Raw genomic sequence first — 18,088 nt, 5'->3', positions numbered from 1 at the left:
TACTATTGAGGGAAAGGTTAAGGCAGTATTGCTTCAAAATGAGGCTATTTTTCAGAGAGAGACAGGGATTAGAGGATTGATACAGGAGAAAGAAGGTAGAAGAATAAAGATTAATTTCTGTAAGAATTATTAAACCAGTTTGTGTAAGCTGCTAGGTTGGTGCTCCTGTGAAGTACTGGAAATTGACACAAACAGGAACAAAATGTCCCCAATGTCATGCTAAGTACCTCTTCCATATTTGTTCCTAGGTACAACCCTTTCAGTACAGCTGGAAATACATGGTACATTGTTCTACACGTGAAATATGTAAATAAAGTATCTGAGGTTTGTAAGACTTTGAAGCAGAATGAAGAAAGTGAAACTCCCAACTTAGTTACCATGTGCTTAGGAAGACCAGGCTTGTGTTCAGTATCAGAAGTTGGGACTGTATTTGAAGATGGAGCTTTTTAACTCTCAGAACATACCAGAAACACAAGGTAGTGGCATAACTAGATTAAATTGTGAAACCACAGGCTGTCATCTGGAGAGATGAAGCATTTCTATGGAGAAGTCACATCTTGGTCAGAGAATAGGGTTTGTACAGAGAAAGTGTTTCCACACTTAGGAGCTATGATCTAGCTCAAGATAAGAATAGAACTAGACTGTATCCACTCTTCCAACAAGTATTACAATCTGAGAAACTTTGCCTGATATCATCATCTATTGTTGAATATTCTAGTTTTAAAAAAATCTAGTCAAAAAAATTACTCTTGGAAGCTAAGGTAGATTTTTATATTTTTATACTATTCACAAAATTATAAACCTCACATTTACTTAATCTTCCAATTAAACTGAAGCCTGGAAGTCTGCATCCCTTTAATTCTTGTCCTGGGATTTGTGTCCTTATGAGTTACAAGCACAGAAAAGCACATGGTTTTCTTGTTTGGTCAATTGGTATATATGGGATCTGTATTAGTGCTTCTGAGGAAATGAGTTGAAGAAAGATATTTTTATTGCCGGTGTTAATTAGTTGTACCAGAGCACACAGATGCACACACACACACACACACACACACACACACACACACACACACAGAGAGAGAGAGAGAGAGAGAGAGAGAGAGAGAGAGAGAAATCTATCACTCTAACACTTTTTCAAGTAAGAATAGAATCAATTTAGCTTTTCATGCTCAACTTATTTGGATGAGCCAAAGTAGAAACATACACTCCCAGAAATTAGTAGCTAGGAAATAGAGTGGCTATGAAGAAGATCTCGGGCACAATGAACATGAGCATTATATCTGGAGAGCCCAAGGTAATGAGGTCATTAATAGGAGAGTAAAAGCCTAAGACACACACACACACACACACACACACACACACACACACACACACACACACATATGTCATAAGTTTTATGTTACATATTTGTAAAGACAAATTATATAACTGTTATCAAAGAATTTCTAAATATTGCTTAATACATTTAAATAATTGACTTCGATGAACAGTCATCCTCCAAGTGATGGGTGTACTTAGTTATATACCTATCGCTTTCCGGTTTTTCTGGGTAACAGTTCTACTTGTTATTTCTGAAAAAGGTGATGCAATACTACTCTGGCCTTGCATCCTCCCTCATCATTCTTCTTGTTCACTCTCATTTTACCAGTTTTTGTCTGTGGAACTGGTGGCACAGCATAATGTGTGCTTGTCAAGGGTCTAGCTCCACTTCTGATTTCATTCTCTTTACGTTTCTACTTCACATTTAAAACAAACATATTGTTCCTGCAATAAAGGTTTTTATCTGTATGCTATTGTGCAATAGAAAAGCATTGTTCTGTAGAAAAAAATACCAGGAGAGCCTTTTGTCTGCTAAGCTGAAAATCTAAATTCCTCAGCACATAAAATGCCTTATGTTCCTCTTTGCAGTTACACCATGGAAAGGAGACTTGAGATGGTGACCAACAGGAAACATTATTAATTGACTTAGGATTTGTGGGACCTTCCAGAAATTCTAGCACTCAAATTGGTGCTAGAGTGTCTCAAATTCAAGCCACCATCATCTACATAGCCAAATCCTGAAATAAAAAAAATCAAATAAATAAGCTTCTGTATATTCAACAAGTGTCTCTCTATTACATACTATAAGAATTATCAAGAGTTATTCAAGTACCAGACGAGTATAGTGTTTGAATCATCACTTTTGAGCTGTGATACCCATTTAGTTGATATGTAAATTTAATAAATGTTTGCTCAATATAACAGCTTAATTCCAGCAAATCTCATAAAGAGTTACTTATCAACTGTATAAAGGTTATGTGGTAAATACAGACTTCACATCACATTATGAGGTTCTTGTGCAAAAACATAGTTCTTACTGAACAAATACATGATATAAAGTGCTTTTCATATGTCACTTTGCCTACTTTGTGTAGTTTTGTGCTTCTGCTATTACTTCTATTTCTTCACCAATGGCCCTCATTGTGCCATACAAGGCCAGGTTCTTTCCAAATCAAGGCCTGAGGCAAATGCTATCTCTTCTTGAAAGTATTCTGGCTCTCCTAAGAAGTCATCTCTACTCATCTGCCAGTGGCATGCAATCCATCTTTGGTGACAGAGGAATATTTTGGACCTACTGTATCATAGATAAGGAGAGCATTCAATTCTTACAAGTCCTCATGGTAATTTTGTACACATTGAAAGTTGAGAACAAATGATTACCATGTATTTTATTTGCATATTTGGTATCTAATCTCAGCTTTGGCTTATAAGTTACTTACGTACTTCGTTTTGATCCCTTATTAATGACAGCTCCTCAGAAGAGAGTCTGTACTCTGTATTCTATTTATTTATTTCTTTTTATCTAAAGGATGATGATGTGTTGTATAAGCCTGCTTAGTGAATAGAGGAGTGAACAAGTCTCTGGGTAAATGTTTTCATTATCTAAGATTGATTTCATAACACTAGAAGTTATCTTGTAACAATTTTTCTATTGTTAGAGAACCAGGTAACAAGCAGTGTAGAAGAGAGATTCAGGCTAACATCCATCTGGTGGCCATACTACTAATAGAATTTCACTCTACAACAGTCATAGTGAACATCATGTAGTATGTTATCTCTGATTTCTAAAGGCCCTCTAGAAGTTATGTCATGGCTTCTGAGACTGCATAAAATAATCCTTTGCATTAAGACATATGTATGCTACAGTTACATAATAAGAAGCCACAGAATACAGTCTGGGAATGTGCCCTCTCCTAAGGTCTTTAAAAGGCTAGTATTTCCTTGAGCATAACAGAAAGGCACAATTCCACCAGACATCACAAAATTAAATGCTCTTAAGGATAATGCAGATGAGCATGAGTGAAGTAGCTCAGAAAGGGAATGTTTAAATGGCCAGTACTAACAATTCTACTGTAATCAGTCAGATGCCTGTGCTTTACCAAAGCAGTCAGAAAACAAGACGGTAAATCTCCTGATTCTAAATCCTGATGGCTGAGTCGTTTTAAAAACATACTATCTTGACAAATTTTTAAAAGTCTATTCATTTTACTCATAACATTATTTTAACCATCCTCTGCTTTTCTTGGTTTCTGCAAGCATGCCTCAGTGTCTCTCTACCCAACTCTCCCTTACCCTTACCATATCCATCTTTCTGGAATTGTATAAATTGATCTGATTGTTTAGAATCAATTTCTAGTTTTTCAATTCTGCATTCTTTGTGTATATTTGAGTAAGCTTCCATTTCACTCTCTTTCTTGTTTCTGTCACAAATGAGCAGGCTTAGTCAGCCCTTTACCAGAGGCTTTGTGCCGAGGTGCTGTCTTACACAGACCTTATTGCGGTAAAAAGATGATCTGGCTTTAAAAGGAAGGAATTAAATATTGTTTAAATTTCAGCATTCACAGGCACAAAATAATTACACTTTGGACTTTTGGAAATGTTTGGTTTTAATGAATGAGGTAAAATTAGAATGAAAAGCATATTTTAGAAAAATTTCTCTAAATATTTAGTATGCAGTATTAGTTGAATGAGGAGTAAAAGGCACACAAGAGAAATAATTTTTAGTGTAACTATTTTTATGAGAACTTCTCTTCGTGGCAGTTCCAACATTTGGACATGATATGTTAGAATGTGATCGTCACTGTGAGGATCAGGAGGTTAAAGATTTGTTTTGGCTCATAGTTGCAGAACCTTCAGCCCACATTCCTAGACTCTCTTGCATATGGGTCCAGGCTGAGTTACAGTATCACTGCAGTGCAGAGAAAGCTGCTTACCTCATGGAAAACGGGATGCAGAGACCAAAAGAACCACATACCAGGTACAGTCAGTCTGTACCTTTATAACCACTTCTTTAAGCTATTAGACCTACTTCTGTAAGCAACGTCAGAGTTCTAAAGTTTCTGCCATCTCCCAAAACAGTGCCCTCTGCGGGAGACCAGGTGTCCAGCACTTGTGTATCCGAAGGACATTTCCTATTCAAATCATAACAGTTGACAACGATGCTGAACTGACATTCACTCTGCTTTGAATTAGCATTCTAAAATTCACCCTGAAATGTAATTGCCACTGTAGCAGTGTTGGAGTTCAAGCCTTTAAGAAGTGATTAAGAAATGAAGATGTTTCCCAGTGTAAGTTAATTTATGTTAAACCAGGAATGAATACATTAATACGGGGATTTAGCTGTGTTTTATTTCTCCTCGCTACTACTCTCTACTGCCTCTTTCTTTATGATACGAGGCATCATAAAGATTCACAAGCTGAAACTCTCTACAGAACTTCCCAGCCTCCATCAGTATGGACAAAATCGGAGTATGCTGCTTATAATTAGTCCGATTTGTAGTATGTTGTGACAGTATTAGAAAATGAGTGAAAACAACATGTAAAACAATAGTATGCTGTGAGCTCAAAAGCACTGGCCATAACACAAAAGGGGGAAACGCTTTTGTCCTCTTTGCTGCGTTGCTGCTTTGACCCATTCTGTTCTTGTCCTAACAGCGCTCACTGACCCCAAAGTTGGAGCAGCTCCCCTGTGAAGCAGTCCAGGTGCTGCTTGAATGCTGTGTATGTAAATACTAATGCATGTCCTACTCCACTCGGTGTAGGACATGCATCGGAGCAAAGCTCTGGAGGGTGTAAGTCAGTAAGTTGGACCACACACTGTTATAATTGGGTCAGAAGGGGGATGCAAACATTCTGCCACTAGCCAGGCTTCTCAATGCCTCTGATTTGAACACATACCCCCAACTGGCCAAAGGTTAACATTTGCGACAGGACAAGTCCACTCCACAGCAGGCGGGGGTGATTTTCATTTTTCTTTAGTTCATTTAAAGACTTTCTAATTTATGCTAAACCAGAAACATGATTTGCATTTCAATATTAGAAAATTAGGCCTACCTCATGGATTAACTCAGAAGCTTTAAGGGACTATGCCTTGTGGGAAAGGGAATTTTAAAAACAACAAATTAAAGGAATAACCAAATCACCAAATCAGAAATAGAAAAATGCATATTACTGACCAAAGAAGCAACACAAAATAACACTAAAACACCAAAACAAGAACCTAATATACCTTATTGCCTTGTATATTTTTATGACACTATCCTATTTTTAATCCTTTTATTTATTATACATCGTCTATGTTTCCACCTGTTGTCATCTTAAATACAACCTCTGTGAAGGGGTTTTCTGTCTCCAAATGAGTTGCAACCCACAGAGTGAGAACAGCTATACTATCTTTTGTCTTTTATTGATATATATTTGGCACTGCAGCAGTGGCCTATGGTAAGGTCAGCACGTGAGGGAAATGTAGCCAGTGTGAAGGTTAGCTCAGCCACTAGGCCTCTTCACCATCAGCGGGATCTCAGGGAAGACCCTTAACAGTGAAGCTGAGATGGCTCAGACTCAGAAGAACAAGGCTACATCACCTTGGGCTGTATAAGGTTTGCCTTGCGGAGGATGAAGAGAACTCCAAAAGATGGCCATGGTGGTAGGCCAGAAGTAGGTTGTGATAGAGTCATAAATAGTCAATGCTCAAATTGGATTTGTGGCTTTCCATCTGTGGGAAAGTCAACTCTGCTAAATAACTTAGCAAGAGTGAATTTTCAAGTGGCAGCCTATGAACTCACTGCTTTGACCACCATATCTGATGACATCTGATATAAAGGTGCCAAGATACAGCTCCTGGATTGGTCAGGATTGGTTATTGAAGATGTCAAAGATGGAAAGGACAGAGGTCATCAAGCCATTGCAGTGGGTTGAACATGTAATTTGGTCTCAATTATTCAGGCTGTCCTAAAACCCTGGCACATAAGATAATTGAAAATGAGTTGGAAGGCTTTGGGATTCTCTTGAACAGCAAACCTCCCAACATTGACTTTAAGAAGAAAGACAAGGGAGGCATTAATCTCACAGCCACTTGCCCTCAGAGTGAAGTAGGTGCTTGAAACAGCAAAGAACATTTTTGGCTGAATACAAAATTCATAATGCTGACATGAGTTTTCATAATGATGCCATAGCTAAATGACCTCATTGATGTGGTAGAATGAAACAGAGTTTGTGTTTCCTGTGTTTATGTTCTAAATAAGATTGTTCAGACCTCCACTGAGGAATTGGATATTATCTATAAGGTGTCTCATTGCAAACACATTTCTTCCTATCACCACTGGAGCTTTGATGACCTGTTGGAAAAAATCAAGAACTTTCAAACTAGTTAAAATTTACACTAAACTCAAAGGCCAGTTACCAGACAGTACATCAATAGTGGTGCTACCTTACACTCAAACCACGGTGGAATATTTGTGCATGAAGATTCACAAAAATCTTATCAAAAATTAAAATATGCTTTGGTCTGTCCATGGTCTCTCTGTGAAACATAATTCTCAGACTGTGGGTAAAGATCATACACTGGAAGAAGAAGATATCCTTCAGACTGTGAAAATGTGAAATCCTGTTTTCCATCTGATGGCTAGTCACAGCAGTATTCCTTATGTGCAATTACTCTCTTCAACTCTTTCTGTCCTTAGCAGGCACTGGATTGGGGTACAGGGATGGATACAGAGACTTCCTAACAGGAACATCACTTTGTAGCTTAGGCTTACCTAAAATTTCTTATTTGTTATCCTCCAGCTCCCAAGGCCTAGGCTTAGCCTAGGCTTGTGTGCCTGTAACACCTCAGCAATATCATGTTTCTAACCTTGCTGTCCTTTCTACTAAACTTTATTTTAAGAAAAGCAAGTGGGGCTGGCCTACTGGACAAAAAAGAAGCAATATGTATTTTCCATACAGTATATTATGGTGATGCTTTTCTCTCCCTCAAGTCTTCCTAGTTCTTCCTACTTTTCCTTCCCATCTGGAGCCATATCCTTTCCTTTTCTCTTTTGAAACAAATAGAGATCAATAGAAAAATAATAAAATAAAATAAAATATGATACTTATTTTTTAGTTGTAATAGGACAAAACCAACAGGAGAAAAAGAGTCAAAAAAGTACAAGGAACACTTATAGACCAAAAGACACATGTCTGAACATACAGGAGGAAAAGGAATCCCTAACTGGAAGGTCAGGGCTAGATTTGAGGTTGGAAACTTTCAGAATACTTATCCACTGTGGATTCTAGGGTTGTAAGTTCTTTTAGGAATTTGTTTTTCTGGACCTTGCTATGGGAATGTGACCCTTTGATCCAGCAGAATGTAAAAGAACTTCTGCTGGCAATATCCTTGCTATAGGACAAGCTAAAACCCTTGCCTCAATATAAACTTCCCTGAAGATTCATTCTAGGTTTATTTGTTTTACACATATGGGACGCAAAATGAATATGTTTTTCTTGTACTCTTCTGTGTTTTTGTTAGTGATAACCTTCCTAGAACCTGCCAGAAAAGAAGGAAAATAGTGTATGTTCCCTATCCTCTTTTAGAAAGTAACTAAAATATTAAAGTATATCAAAATAACTTAAATAAAAATATTTAAAATAGAACTAGTAAAGTAATTTACTAATTAAGAAAAACTGATTTTTAAATAGTTAAGTAAAATAATATTCAAACTTCTATATAGGAACTCTTTGGAAATTCTCAAAGTAAGAGATTGAAAATTTTTCAGTGTTTATATTTCATAACCAACAAAAGAAGTATGTTTCATATTGCTTTAATAAACCTTGATGTAAATATTGATTGATAAAACCAAGGGTGTGTCTCCCTAAACCTGGTTAAAAGCCTATTGCTGAAGGTGATCATAGGTACAAATTCGAAATGGGCTATTGTTTTCTGTTCAATGACGATGATGTATTCAACATATAGCATTCCAAATATTTTTGCCTGTACTTAGATTTGTGCTCTTGCTAGCTTTGGTCAGAGAAGCTGGTTTTTTGAGTGCTCATGAAGGAAAGGGAGCAGGAAGAATGTCAGCAGAGGCTGGAGCAGAGCACTGTAGGCTATTAAATCTGGGTATGACATGGATAATGTACTGTTAAACTCATGGCAGCTATGGTTACCTGCATAATACCTGTGCAAGATTTGCCCCATAAACACCAGCATGGAAGAAGAGATGACTCATGAGACCTTATCTGCTTTTCAGAATCTGTGGGTAATTAACAGATAGTAAAGAAAGAAGAACCACTTTGTTCAATACTGTACCTACAAACTAGTGGCCATGTTCCTATAAAGAACCACTTACTCATTTTCTGGTTTATAATCTTAATTAAATATTGGAGTACTAAATAAACAACAGACACAGAAGCAAAATTGCAAAGCTTCTGTAAGGCAAAGAACACTGTCAACAGGACAAAACAGCAACCAACAGCTTGGGAAAAAATCTTTACCAATACTATATCCAATATAAGGATTAATATCCAGTATATACAAAAAACTCAAGACATTAGACTCCAGACATCCAAATAACCCTATTAAAAATGGGGTACAGAGCTAAACAAAGAATTCTCAACTGAGGAAACTCCAATGGCTGAGAAACACATAAAAAAATGTTCAATATTCTTAGTCATCAAGGAAATGCAAATCAAAACAACCCTGAGATTCCACCTCACACCAGTCAGAATGGCCAAGATCAAAAACTTGGGAGATAGCAGATGCTAGGGAGGATGTGGAGAAAGAGGAACACTCCTTCATTGTTGGTGGAATTGCAAGATGGTGCAACCACTCTGGAAATCAGTCTGGCAGTTCCTCAGAAAATTGGGCATAGCATTACCTGAGGACCCAGCTATACCACTCATGGGCATATACCCAGAAGATGTTTCAACATATAACCAGGACATATCCTCAACTGTTATCATAGCAGCCTTATTTATAATAGCCAGAAGCTTGAAAGAACCCAGATGTCCTTCAACAGAGGAATGGATACAAAAAATGTGGTACATTTATACAATGGAGTATTACTCAGCTATTAAAAACAATGAATTCGAGAAGTTCTTAGGTAAATGGATGGAACTAGAAAATATCATCCTGAGTGAGGTAGCTCAATCACAAAAGAACAAACATGGTATTCACTCACTGATTATTGAATATTAGCCCAGAAGCTTGAAATACCCAAGATTCAACTCACAGACCACATGAAGCTCATGAAGAAGGAAAACCAAGTGTGGGTGCTTCAGTCCTTAGAAGGAGTAACAAAATACTCAAGGGAACAAATATGGAGACAAAGTATGGGACAGAAACTGAAGGAGGGGCAGTCTAGAGACCATTCCACCTGCGTATCCATCTCATGTGCAATCACCAATGGTAGACACTGATGTGGATGTCAGGAAGTGCATGCTGACAGGAGCCTGATATTGCTGTGTACTTAGTGGTCTGCTAGAGCTTGACATATTCAGAGGCAGATGCTCACAGCTAACCATTGAACTGATCAAGGGGTTCCCAAAGGCATAGTTAGAGTGAAGACTGAAAGAGCTAAAGGGATTTGCAGCCACATGAGGAGAGCAACAATACCAACCAACCAGATCTCCCAGTGTCTAAACCACCAGCCTGGGAGCACATAGGGAGTGACCCATGGTTCCAGCTGTATATGTAGGGGAGGATGGCATTGTTGGCCATAGGTGGGTGAGGAAGTCCTTGGTCCAGTGAAGGCTAGATGCCCCAGTGTGGGGGAATTCGTGGGTGGAGAGGTGGGAGTGGGTGTGTGGGGGCACATCTTCATAGAAGCAGAAGGAGGAGGGATGGGATAGGGGCTTCCTGGGTTGGGGGGATAATGGGGAAAGGGGATCACATCTGAAATGTAAATAAAATATCCAATAATAAAAGAAAAAAGAATTCCTTAAATAATTCTTTTTATTTATAGCAATTATATATGCTTTTTTATCTCTAAAATTTTTATAGAAAATCATTGATATTAATTAAATATATGGGTATGCTGATGGGTTATATTTGACATTAGTTTTAGAAATAAACGAATTTTAGTGAAGAAATTCTTGTTTTACCCTCTGGTGTTTTAGTTAGCTACTTAAGAATTAGTTTTGATTTATTCACAATTAATTTTGTTATTAGATGTATAATTTTGTTATTAGATGTTATTTTAATATATAAGAATAGCCTTACTGGAACATCCTTTTCCATTTTATTATAAGTTATATATCAGTTTATATAATATCTTTTAACAGCAAAAGGGAAGGATCCCAATGACAGAAAGGATGTGGAAGTGGTTGGGCCAACACACATGATTAGCATTTGGATGCAGTACAAGTAATTCCAGAAAAATACCAACACATGTTCCATGTTAGATAAATCTTGGAAGAGACATATAGACATGGGGAATAATTCAACTTTCAGTAATATCATAAATTCCTTCATTTTCTTATTCTTTTCACTCTTTGTTTCTGTATATGAATTGTTCCAGTTGTAGTCTCTCAAACCATTAACTATCCCTTAGAATACAGTTTTCACTAGTTCCCTGACTGTTATCAGACTAGTTTTGACTTAGCATTCTTTTCTGTGTACTCAAAACCACTTATTATTCATAAAGTAATGATTTTGCAAAATTGTGACAAAAATTTCCACCACTACAGTGAACAACCAGGATACAGAGGAACTTTGGTAGGACCAAAAGGAAGACAGTACATTTAATTAACCAATGCAGTGGTACTAAGTCAACACACAAAGCTCAAGCCAAACACAGACTAAGCTTTGTTGTGTGCAAACAGATCCAGAAGAAAACAATGAACATCTGTAGTTTAAGCCACCAGAGCACTAATTTGCTTTTAGGTGCTCAAGAAGACTGGACATATATTTGCTTTTATCACAGTGATGGCTTTTTTCAAATTCAGTTCTCATTGTTGCAAACATATTTGGACTGAGCCCAAAGGCATAGTTTCTATTTGTCATTTCTTTTGAATGCCTCTTGCTTGCTTGTTTGTCTATTTATTTGAGTTTTACCAGGGTCATCTGTGTGACCACCTGTTTGTGAGTGTATGTACAAGAACCCAGGGTGTGCTTCATTGTGTAGGGATATGAGTGGCTCTTCCTCAGAAACAATCCATAATCAGTAGTTGAGAAGGGATGAATAGCCCCGATGGCTTTCTCAATTCATGGTTCATTATTGATGAGCCCTGTCTTGTTTTATACTCATTGCAGGTAGTCATAACTACTGTTCAGTCATAACTACTGTTCAGTCATGAAGGTGATGGCTCTGCCATGCTTCAAAGTCAGTGCTGCACAGCTCTTCTCCTTTCAGCTCTTGGATTTCTTCCAGTCTCCAATTCCTCAGTGATGTCTAAGCCTTAGTGGTTGCACTCTAAATGCCTTGTTTATACCTTCACTTACTCTGAGACTGTGAGTAGCCTTGAGTCTTTGCTGTTATCACTTTTCATTTCAAAGAGAGGTTTCTCTAGCCAAAGTTGGGAGTAGCATTAGTCAGTGAGAATGATAAACACAGTGAGAAAGCAGCTGGCTAGGCAGCAGGCCAATGCAGCTAACCAGCAGTAGCAAGTTTGCCCCTGGGATCTAAGACTATCTCAAGCTTAGGATTTCTGACTAGCTCTAAATTATCAGGTGTGAGCATTTTGCTTCTTAGGTTGAACAGAAAATAATCATTATGATTTTTTCTTGTTTATTTATCAACGTTAGGGAGGTATGGATAAGAATTTATTTATATGGTCAAAGGAGTTGATCTATTTTAAGTAAATGGACTGTGCTCCAATATTCTATAGATTCTAAACCTCAGAGTGTAATTGTAATAAGAATCATGTACTTAATACTCAGCAAAGGTCTTCCTTTTTAAGTGCTCTTTATATTGTAATGGTGCATTCATATTGTTCTCAGAGCCTCCCCCTCTCCCTCTCCCTCTCCCTCTCCCTCTCCCTCTCTCCCTCTCCCTCTCCCTCTCCCTCTCCCTCTCCCTCTCCCTCTCCTCCCTCTCCCTCTCCCTCTCCCTCTCCCTCTCCCTCTCCCTCTCCCTCTCCCTCTCCCTCTCCCTCTCCCTCTCCCTCTCCCTCTCCCTCTCCCTCTCCCTCTCCCTCTCCCTCTCCCTCTCCCTCTCCCTCTCCCTCTCCCTCTCCCTCTCCCTCTCCCTCTCCTTTCATTTCCTTTGCCTTCCTGTTCTATTCTCCATTTGAAAATACTAGTGTTTTTGCTGAAAATACTTACATTCTGTCATCTAACTCCTCCAAAACTAATAAAATCTCCTCATTTTTTTCCACAGGTATCCTTGAGAGCAAAAGTAACTTGCCAAAATGTTTCAACCAATTGTTGAAAAACAGGAGACTATGAAAACCTGTTAAGTGCAATCCAGGTTAGTTGTTTTCTAAGTCTTAGGAAATTAGCATCAGTTTTCTGATTCATTCTAAGAACCCGAAAGATGAAATAATGCTTAAAAATCTCGTTTTCATTTGGAAATGTGACATCCTTGTTAGAGCCTTGAGACTCTGGCTACTTCTCCATTTAGCAGGGTGGTGGTGGTAGGCATAATCTTCTTTGTATAACTTACAATTAATTGCTGTGGTTCTGTGGTTTTCCTTATTACCCGTTACAAAGCCAAATTGTAATAAACTTGGTCTTGTGAGTACCCGACTTGTGTAAGAAAAATCCATCCTTTAAGGGCCTTTGTGTCTCTTCATTATTTTCTAGGAATCTAAAACAGCCAGAGAATACTTGATTATTAGGCAGATTGTGGATTATTACAGTCAAAGTGAGAGGGTATCTTTGGAATATCTATCAGAATTCCCTATTTGTGGGAACAGAAAACTAAATTCTGCAAAGTTAATAATGTGACCAGGCTTCTTGGCACAGTGGGACACTAAAACAATGGAAGGTAGAATCCAGAAGAAAGGTTGTCTTGACAGGACCAGGAATGTGCACACAGCATACAATTTGGCTTCCTTTTTTTTTTTTTTTTTTTTTTTTTTTTTTTTTTTTTTTTTTTTTTTTTTTTTCATGGAAGTACTCAGCATAATGGCTAAGTTCTTTGCATGAAACTTGATTTGAGGATGAAAGAGTTGGTCCCAATGTCCAAAGACCAAACTCAGGACGAAATGTTCCAAGTCTTTAATTTAAGAGCGATATAATGCTTTAATGATAGAATTTAATTGATATTTAAACAAATCTGTGCAAGGTCAAAACTGACCTTTACAAACTATTAGGGACATCAAGGATGAGTGTTCTCAGGAAGAGTTGTTTTTAACAAACCTTTGAAGCACTTCTATACCAGCAAATGAAACACACAATATAATTTCAGGAGCATTTAGTCCTATTCTTAAAATAGGGATTTTTCAAAAAAAATAGAAAAACAAACCCAGGTTAAAATAACTTGACTGTTTGCTTCAGATGCAATGAAAAAATTCCCAAAGTAAGAAAGACTGCGACACATTTTAACACATACACACCACACACACACACACATACACACACACACACAGAGAGAGAGAGAGAGAGAGAGAGAGAGAGAGAGAGAGAGAGAGAGAGAGAGAATATATGTACAAGGGCAAACACATGCATGCACACACAGAGATGTACAGACATACACAGAAGCACATAATAAATGTGCATAAACATACATATATCTATTCTACACACCCCCTCACTCCCACATTCCAATACTGAACTGTCTAACTATGTCAGGCTTCTAGATTAGTAAAACAGCTGTAAACATTAGAAAGCCTGACAATTGAAAGTGACAGTAGCCAATATTATATACGGCTGAAGCATGTAATTTACATCTTAGTGAAATTAAACATACTATAATAGTCTAGCTTCCAGGCAGCAGTACTATTAAATTTGCAGTAGTAGATTATGACATCACGTGAAACCCCAGGATACACATTAGGGTCTGCCTATTATGGTTTGTAATATGTATTGTTGTTCTGGTTAGCTTTTCATTTAATTCATTGCAAGGTTTGATTTTTTTAAAAAAAGACAAATAACAGCAATTGAAGATGCTACTCTGTGCAATAGCTGTTAAGCCTCAGGATGCAGTGATGTCACATTGTAGAATCAGTGATGATAGCTTATATCTAAGAAGCATTAAGAAGTCAGAATTATTTTGAAGAGTGTAATAACATTAGACTTTTTATAGCCAGTAAGTATAATTTGAGAGGCTATTCTAACTCACCTTTATTTTTTAAAATGTTTCTTAGCTAACTAAGATTGTATAATGCTGGAATAACAATAAAGCTTGCTTATTTTAGTAGAGAGTTTATATTAGACAACAGCAACCCTAGCCAAATGTACTACTTTGAAACCATTACAAGTTTCCACTCTATGTGCATAAGAAAGGAAGAGATGCAGGTTGGAGAAAGAATTCTATTGCCTTGCTTGCAGGGGACTTAAGTTTGTTCCCCCTAATCCATGTAAAACAGCTGCACATGGTGTGCACACCTGTAATCTCAGCACCGAGGAGGCAGAGACTGGCAGATCCCTGGAGCTCACTGGGCATGCAGCCTAGTCTAATTGGTAAGTTCCAGGCCTAAATGAAACCTTATCACACAAATACACACACAAAAAAACCCCATAATATTTCTGAGAAATGATAGCAATATGTCTTTATAAATGTGTACATTAGGGCACATGTGTACACAAACACATAGAAGAAAGAGTATAGTGTCTGTGAACATACAAGTAATATTTCAGATACGTTGTCTATAAAAAACATTCTCGGAAATAATTTGGGACTCATGTTTAACATTTCCAGAAGGCTCACTTAAAGGAATCATGGACTTTATTTCTTTTTCATCAGGATTCTCAGTAGTTGAGAATCCATGTTAAAAATTCATCGTGGAGAAAAAGATGTAGTTTGAATGATTCTCCCTCTTACAGATGATTCTGCTGTTGTATAAGGTATTCATTCATGCAAACTTTTACCCTGCCTGAAACAAAATAAATCGTTAGAGAAAACTTCTGAAACCAATGGCTACCAGTTTGGGCAGAAACACCTTGATTCTTGGCTCCTAGATTTGCAATTGTTTTATCATATAGGACTAAGTGGGGGACAAGACTTGCAGAGTCTCTTCAAACAGACATAACAGAAACATATATTTGCTACATGAAAACACATTCCATAGGGCTACGTAGCCCCCTTGGAAGATGAGTTAACAGGTCACAGTAGGATGTTTTCTGGAGAGGCCTCCTTTTTGTTACAAATAGTCCCTAACCTCCCTCAACAGGTCTATCTGTGTATGTTAGCCATGACAACTTAGAGAACTGGAAGTTCAAATAGAGAACACAGACCATATATTAAGAGTCATTCTTTCTTGAGACAGGGAACTCTTACAAGCTTTAAATAAAGGAAGAGCACAGTAATAGCACACAAGCTCTCAATTGTATAGGAAAATATCCTCTTTGTTAGTGCTTGAGTGAGCTTAATATGCTTCTGCTACTGGGACTTCTCATGTTTCCAATGGACAAACCTTTCAACAATTATCTTGCAACAGGAAATTCAGAATAAGTCAGAGCAGAAAAGTGAGGTTGGGGACTTGTATATTAAAACGCACATCTGGGTCTTGAATTTAAAAAAAAAAAAGCATGAGCACGATTTTATAAACAACAGCAGTGGATGAGAGATGGTGATGCATCTAGGGAAGACAAACTTAGAAAAAGCAATGTGAAAGAGGAAAGGGCTCTCCAACCTTATGTCTTTGAAAGGGCCGTGTTAAATGAGTTGTGAAGCATGAGCAATCTTCACGTCTTACATAGTACCTGATGTTTGCTGTACATGTTGAGAATTTAAGTCAGATTCTGGAATGGAAGCCCGGAAATTCAGGAAGAAATACTACTGTAACATGACATTGTATGATATATTTTAGATAAATGTTACCTATGCAAATTAGGTATGTAGATAAAATCTTACCCATGCCTTATAATAATAATAATAATAATAATAATAATAATAATAATAATAATAATAATAAAGAAACAAAATAAGCCAGCAACATAATTGAGATCACTGGGAAGATAAAAATTAGACTGTCAGCAAAAGCCCTGAAGTTGAAATTTGGAAGCAGCCTAGCAGAGGGAGGTGTGTACTCCTGTCTCTAGAGGCACTGTTCAGAGAAGAGAGTGAATCATGATTCAAAAAGAAAATGAAAAGCTTGTTTTTTAAAGCAACCTATTCCCACGTCTAGGAATACTTTTCTTTCATTTCTCATCCAAGAGAAGAAGAGTTTGTGTTATTTGATCCCAAATGCCAATTTTTAAAACAATTAAGGGAAAACACATGTAATTTTAATATTTCTTTCCTAGGCTAGTGTCTCTATTCTGCTTTTCCTTCCTATGGGTTATAAACTTGTTCATAATAATCTTGTTTATTTATTTGCATTTATATGCAAATATATATTACACTCAGAGAACAGATTTCTCTTTGTTTTTGGGAAGGCTGGGAATTTATCCATGGCCCTTCACTTGTTAGTCAAGCGTTTTATGTTGAATTGTGCTGTGCTCCCAGCATTATGTGTTTGTGTTCAAAAGGGTGGACTGGTTGTGGTATGGATCTGGTGAGCATCGGGTCTTTATTTAATTGTACTGGAGGCTGGCATTTTAGACTAGATTCATCTAGTCTTATTTTAGGAATAAGTGAATTACCAGGCATTATGGAGAGCAGACATTAGTGTTTCCTTGGAGGGTTCATAAGAGTGGTCCTGTTGTCCCCTACTGAAGCAGTAACAGTGCAAAAGCAGGCTGCGGGCGATGGCTTAACTGATTCTCTGATGTGTTTCTGCAGTTCTTTTTTCCATTGCAGAATTTATTCATTAATAGCCATCAGTTCTGAATCTTGTATTTTCAAAAGTAAGAGAGTTGATTAATAGGTATTTTATACATCTGGTATTTTCTCATAAAAGACTAGAAAACTTATTTCAATTATCATACCACCAACAAGGATGCAATCTGTTCACAAGGCCTGTTTACGAGTGGCTGCTTTGGGTAATGGCTGTTTTCTTAGCATGGGAAATGAAATATAATATTATTAAACAGAGATATGCAGAATGAGGTGTCAACTTATCCATCTTCCTGATGTTTATAGGCTTCACTTTTTAGAATGTTTATTTTATGGGACCTTACGTTAAAATATTTTCTATTTGAAATGATGTAATTTCTTTTATTTCAATTTTAATATCCTTTTGTGTTAGCATCTTTAACTGTATAGGCAATCAACGAAGGAAACCTGTGGTAGGTACCCTATTAATTCCAGCCTCATACGTTCATCATAATGGGAGAGACAATAAAAGTGAATATCTTTGCATGAGGAAAAGAGCTGGGCTTTGCCAGAAGGACAATCTAGCTTAACTTCTAGAGACCACCTGTGGTAATGGAGAGAAACAGGGAAGATGGGAAGATAATGAAAAATGCACTATAAGCAGTGAACTCTTTCTGTCTCTGTCTCTGTGTCTCTCTGTCTCTCTCTCTTTCTCTCTCTCTGTGTTTGTGTATGTGTGTGTTTGTTTTCACACAACTGTGTGAGTACAGGTGTGGGGTACCTGACATAATGGAATCTGGGTGTGGAAATGTATGCCTTTAATCCCAACATTAAAAACAAAGGACAGAGGTGTTGTTTTTAAATTTGAGGCTAGTCTGATGTATAATTCCTGGCCGGTCAGGTCAGTGCTAATTAGTGAGACCCTATCTCAAAACAAAACAACAAAACAAAACAAAACAGAACAAAATAGCAACAGGAGGAGATGCAAAAAA

The 18,088-nt window shown here is 37.4% G+C and overlaps 1 protein-coding gene and 1 pseudogene across 1 annotated transcript in view; one reads left to right on the top strand and one right to left on the bottom strand.

Annotated features, from left to right (window-relative positions):
* Window positions 1-18,088, bottom strand: part of Ptprd (protein tyrosine phosphatase receptor type D) — a 1,324,101-nt gene that overhangs the window by 870,288 nt on the left and 435,725 nt on the right. The gene's annotated exons all lie outside the window — the stretch shown is intronic.
* Window positions 437-6,921, top strand: LOC117708743 (developmentally-regulated GTP-binding protein 1 pseudogene; annotated as a pseudogene).

This window comes from Arvicanthis niloticus, chromosome 5, assembly GCF_011762505.2.
Source record: "Arvicanthis niloticus isolate mArvNil1 chromosome 5, mArvNil1.pat.X, whole genome shotgun sequence".
Lineage (NCBI taxonomy): Eukaryota > Metazoa > Chordata > Mammalia > Rodentia > Muridae > Arvicanthis > Arvicanthis niloticus.
This window is presented reverse-complemented; position numbering and strand designations above follow the sequence as displayed.